Source organism: Amblyomma maculatum, unplaced genomic scaffold, assembly GCF_055883805.1.
Source record: "Amblyomma maculatum isolate TAMU_Amacu unplaced genomic scaffold, ASM5588380v1 scaffold_13, whole genome shotgun sequence".
Lineage (NCBI taxonomy): Eukaryota > Metazoa > Arthropoda > Arachnida > Ixodida > Ixodidae > Amblyomma > Amblyomma maculatum.
This window is the reverse complement of record NW_028146738.1, coordinates 27392722-27398721: the sequence shown is the minus strand read 5'-3', so window position 1 is coordinate 27398721 and position 6000 is coordinate 27392722. Positions and strand designations below refer to the sequence as shown.

General features: G+C 39.7%; 1 long non-coding RNA gene across 4 annotated transcripts in view; it reads right to left on the bottom strand.

Moving 5' to 3' along the window:
- Nucleotides 1-602: 602 nt before the first annotated feature.
- LOC146172423 (uncharacterized) overlaps nt 603-6000 on the bottom strand; it is a 501238-nt gene continuing 495840 nt past the window's right edge. For 3 of the 4 annotated variants that reach the window (XR_014702481.1, XR_014702482.1, XR_014702480.1), the window contains one exon: nt 603-1064. This is a non-coding gene — a long non-coding RNA (uncharacterized LOC146172423). Of the gene's footprint in view, nt 1065-1116; nt 1145-6000 lie in introns of those variants that run through there. The other variant, XR_014702483.1, reaches the window with a different exon arrangement.

Sequence of the window (6000 nt, the reverse complement as noted above, 5' to 3'; positions counted from 1 at the left end):
TATCTCTGAAATGCTTTAGCCATTGCAGGAGAAAGTGAAGACACTTTGGACAGGTCAAGGATGCATGAAAACTCAAATTCCAAAGTTTTCATGCACCCGTGATCTGTTCAAAGTGTCATTTTCACTTTCCCCTGCACTGGTTAAAGCATTGCAGAGAAGCCTGCTTGGTAGCCAGTTAGCATTGACGAGGAGTTCCTGTGTTTGTATCAATAGGTTGAGGGCAAAAACAATGCAACTAAAAATATGGGGCCACAGAATTCTATATTTGTGCATGCATTTCCTGCCACACATCAATCCCAGGCTTCTGCTTCAGGGCAAGTCTATGAAGAGCATCCTATAAGCATCTAACAAAAATACTTTCCATGTTTAGGTATATGTAATTTTGCTGAGGCACAATGACATGTATACTGCTCAATTTGAAGGTCTATCTGTGCATGTCATGGAGATGCATGGCAACTGCTCAGACAAGCATGCTGAGCAAAAATGTACCAAGAATAGGGCATGGCCGATTCCTGAAACAGTAAATGGAAAAAAGTGTGTGCAGCAAAGTTTCTCAGAGGCTGCTTTACAATCATATACAAGTGACGCCTACAGTTTTGGTAGCAAAGTTTATTCACACTATCAGCAAGTTATTTGGCTGGTATATAGGGTTGCAGAATTCAAACTTACTTAGGCTGGAGGAATGTCTACAATTTATTACAGTGTATATCACAACGTAATGACATATCAGCAAAATATTGCACCACATATTTAGTGAATGGCACCCTCTCCTACAGGAATGGCTAAGAAATGTGTAGATATACAAAAACGACAAGTATATTTATGACAAGACCGCAGAACATACACCTCCTAGCACATGAAAATTAAGATACTTTAGGTGACTGCTCAAGAACTTGGTAGCCACCAATCTAGGTGCAATAATTGCATAATGAAAGTAGACGTGCTCTAGAACATGTGTTGAATAGCTTGCAGAAATTCTGGATGTTGAAGACCATGTTGGCGGACAAAACAGCTGCCAGGCCCTCCTCCCCACTTGTCACAGAGAACAGCTTTTCACGGTCCACCTGGATGTGCAGCAGGTCGATATCTTCAATATTTTCCCCAAAGTATAGGCTGACAGGAAGGAGTAGCTGGAACATGAATCCTGCAGTGGCAATAAAATATTGCACTGGTGCCGCTTGCTGAAGAGGTATTTCTTCAACAAAAGGTAAAAGTGCGCAGGAAGACACACTCGAGTGAAGACTACACAGGACACATGCTGTCCTGTGTGTCAGCATTTCCTGTGTTGTCTTCACTCGGGTTTGTGTCTTCCTGTGCGCTTTTACCTTTTGTCAAATTGCAATGCACTGTCTAGCCCATCTTCAAGTTTCGTTAAAGTATTCCTTCAAACCCACTTCTTATAATGCTACTTAAATGCTTCAAATTATCTCAATATAATACAAAGAATGTTACCAATACAAATGGCTTGTTTGATCTTTATGCACACAAAAGTTGCTTAAGCCAAATGTAAATTTTTCGGCAAAGGCCAGCAAACCTACAATGTCTAAATTGGCTGCTCTCATTTTTTTGTAATTATTCCAAATTTACTCATGTCAATATGTTTGTAATTTAAATAAACACTGATGAAAACAAACATAACACAATTTTTTTGCACACTGTAATCTGCAAGTTATTTATAGATGTCAATAAAAACTCATTATGAAACAAAAAAAGTTGCATGAGTGAAGGTGGAATGCTCACAATAGGTATGCGGGTGAAAGCTGCACATTTTAAACTTAGCCTTTAGTTGAAAGCAGCATTTCAAATTTTTTCATGTTGTATGATTGGAGACTAACCCAGTTCTGTGCTAGCTGCATCCACTTGACCCCTGCAAACTTCTTAACCTCATCCGCCTACCTAACTTTCTGCCGCCCCCTGCTATGCTTTGCTTCCCTTGGAATCCAGTTTGTTGCCCTCAGCGACCATCGGTTATCCTTTCTTCGGGTTACATGTCCTACCCATGCCCATTTCTTCTTAATTTCCACTAGAATGTCATTAACTTGAGTTTCTTCATATTTTTTCCATATTTATCCAATTAACAGAATCGGGCTAATTGGAGAAATATGGGAAAGGACTTCGCCCTGCAGTGGGTATAGTCAGGCTGATGATGATGATTGGAAAACTACTCTACCTGTAGATACAGTGTGCCACCTGCTCTTGCTCACAGTTCTGGGGCTCTTTGAGGCTTCTGTTGCTCTTTACTTCCACAGCTCTAAAGGAATTAATGTCTTCTGCACAATACAATTTGACATGCTATATGGTAAAGCTTATAACGAATCCTGAAGACAGTATGCTACGGAATCAAAGTGACGTTCAGCAGCTCTCCATATGTTTTTAGGTCTTTAGATCACATTTTATTTATGGTTTTACTTTGCATGTAGATTAACAGGACTACTGTTAGTCTTTCAGATTATAGACTCCCTTTTAGGTGGTAGAGGCCCATACAACTGTAGGCCATTACCTGCACAAATACATTCTACTTGTTGTAAGATGATCCAGGATACAAGAGCAAGGTGGCTACATAGCATGAAAGAGAATTGAAGGTTAGTAGAAAAGCTTCAGTCTGCAAGCCAAGCCAAAAGTTTGAAAATGCACTTGTATCTGGATACAATGAGCATCACTGGCAGGGAGGAACGGGAGGGAAAGAGGGGCAGAGCGAGAAGAAAAATTATGTTTGGATGGGTACTAACTTCTATTATTTTGATCTGGATGGTCTATCACCAAAAAAAAATAAAAAGGTGGCAGTTGCAGGGAAAACTACAGTATGGGGTAGATGATACGTCACCACCAAAAGCAGGTTCAATGCTGGCACATGTTTCTTGAAAGGCATTACAATTGCAGGTAAATAGTTGTTAAGAGATATTTTCAAATGGTTAAGTACTAGCATAGCTAAGAATGCCATGCAAAACATAAATGAAATACTGAGGAGAAAGGACAACTGAAAAAATAAATTTGAGTAAGCCATACCTGCAAAAAAGGCATTATCAGACGAAAAAAAATCAAGGGGGAACAAAAGTCACCAGTGATAAAGAGGAAATGTTTACTAAACATGTTGAGCTTATGCTAGGGGAGGTACACTTGCTATGAATAGATTGCACAATTTGTGGTGTATGTGACTGCCTTGCCAACTAGGTAATGAATGCTTTTTCCAATGCATGACTCCATGTGTTTATCCACAGTTCTGTCTTTTTATATTTTTGCTTCTTGATAATGTTTGATAAATTTCCACTATTCACATGCGATATAAAATTCTTTTTTATCACTACACTCCTCAACACCTAACGCTGGTATATAGTTCGCCACCTCCGGAATCCTTTTCAAAAGTACTCTGCTGCTGCTGTAGCCCAGTTCAGAGAAAGCCACTTAAAAGATATTTTCTAACCCTTAGCTCTATTCACCTTCCCTCATCTCCTTCCTTTTGGGAAAGAAAAGCATATGCAAGCTCCACAACTGATGACCACACTGCAAAGATGAGGACAAGTACTTTTATTGAAATGCTGGCTTCTGGAAAGAGGCTCACCTCAACCCTTCTTAGCATTCTTGGAAACAATGTGCACAGATACCGAAAAATACAAAGAATCATTATTTTATTTTATTTTAAGGGCCTCTAGCTGAGTAGCAGGGAAAAAAGAAACTAAGAGGTAACTTTGAAGAGCGGCAGTCGTCTAGCAGTTTAGATACTGTGGGTGCTAAGAAAGAAAAGAGCCATATACCCCATAATTCACTTGAAAAATACAAATAAAAGGAAATGAAAGGCAAAATTAGCATGTGCTCATGCTCCAAGTGAAATGTAAGGTACTGACTGAACTTATAAGGGCCGCATTTAATCAGGGAGTGGTACAATATAATGAATTCTTTTCATCGGTGATAACAGGAGAACTCCGTGTGAGAGCTGCAATGATGCTCATATGTTACAGTAGAATTATGTGCCAAACAGCAGAAAAAAATGGTTTTAAAATACCTTCAAGTGAGAGATTTCTCTTCTATGTACTGTTGTGAGCTGAAGAATTAGGATGATTTATTGATCTTATTTGTGTACTGTTTGCCAGGCATGGGCAAAAAGTGGTGGCAGTAACTTTCCGAACAGCAGGTAAGGTTACCTTATAAAGTAAAATAAAAGTTGTGGTTTCAGTTACAGAAATAATAAGCCTAATCCATATAGCCATAGCAGCCTATGTGCCATAATGCCCAATACAACACAACACTAAAGCCGGTTAAGCAGCTTCATGATTTACTGAAATATTCAAATAGATGTCATTTAAATAGCAATCTACAATATCTTATCAGTGTATTCAGATAAGAACTGTAATCAAGGTCCTATGACCATTTTCGTTTTCAATAAAATTGTTAAAAATGTGTGGGCAATCATCTTGGCACATATATGGGCTTTATTTAGTTTTGCAAGGTGTGGCGTAGTTTCCTTGGGAAAAAATTGCATATCACTGCAGGTGAAAAACGCAGTTTTACCATTTAAAAATGTTGACCGTTTGGAGACCTGCTGTTAGCATGCTAAAAGCTTGTCAGCTATTCTTTTTTACCCACTAAATATATGAAAATTTTCCTTTTATGGGAGTTATTAAAGGCCCACTGTCCACCCTCCGGTCGAAAATATTTTCGTTCCCGGTGACCGTGAGACTTCGCCCCTAGAACGCAAGGCCGCAAAATGTTTTTGAAAAGAGTAACTAATAACGCAGTTACAGCCACCGCAATCACCCGATTCTGTCATGCCTCTCTCCTTCCGTTCCCTCGCAAAGGTTTTTCACTCTCCTGCCCGAGGTCGTCTAGCCTCCGCAATACAAATTCCCCTTCCTCTTCCGCGTTTGGCGGGAGGTGGGGCGTTGCTCTCCGCGAGCGCGAAAAGAAAAAAAAAAACGGTCGAGGGAGCGCGCGCCGCTGGATTCAGTCTGGCCGTGGCGAGGGAAAAGCGCGCTGCGAGCGGTAGACACCCATCCTTCTCCCCTCAGTCAGCGAAACGGACCAATGGACATCGTTCGCGGTACGTACGTCATTGCTGTGGCCCGTCGGGCCAGCGCAGGAAACGGGTAAGCTGGCTTCCCGGAGGAGAGCATGAGAGAGCTTTGAATTGTATTTTCGATGCTTTGCGGCGCGCGTGTCACTGTAGCATTTTGCCCAGACTATCTCCGGTACCTGATCGAAACACTGGGCTCCTTTGCTTAAAAGGGCCTTCCCTGGACAGTGGCCCTTTAAAAACATGTTTTGTTGTTGCAGTTGGTGTAGTAAAAAATCGGGAACTTTGCTCCAGAAGCACCACACTACAAAAAAAGTCCATTTTCAACCTTAAATATGGGCATGATGCATAATACTATTTTACAAAGCCTTTTTCCGTTTATGAATCAGATAATTTCCTTATTTTCAGGCAAAATGGGGAACTCTAGACTGAATGTGTGTTCTTCACAACAGATCAAATTTGCCCAAGATTTGAAAATAGCAAAAATGTGCAAATTTGATTTGAATTCTTTTTAAATATCATCATCAATTTTTATGAAAATCCCTCTCAAGAATCCTCAGTACCCAATGAATATTATGGCTCTAAAAAGTGTTGCATTATATTGTTTAAAATTATAAAAGGAAGTTCAAAATTGAGCACTGCTTTTGGAGCTTGTGATATTCAGCCCTACATTCTGGCACAACTAAATAAAGTGCTGCCACTGAAACTCATTCTGTACATTATCCTGGCCTAGTTCTCTATTTCTCAAAAAATTGGAAGTTCTAGACTTGCTCGTTCTTCCTCCATATTATCTTGCAATTGGCAAAAGTCTTAAATTACCAAGAAACAGACAACTGTCACTTGAATTTAAAAAACTACAGAACCTTCTTTTTCATCAAACTCACATCAAAACAATCCTATGTACTTTATAAACATCAGGTACTAAAATGTGTTCTGCTATGTAAGCTAAAGATATAAAAATAAATATAAAACTGAGTGCATGTTTTCTCTGT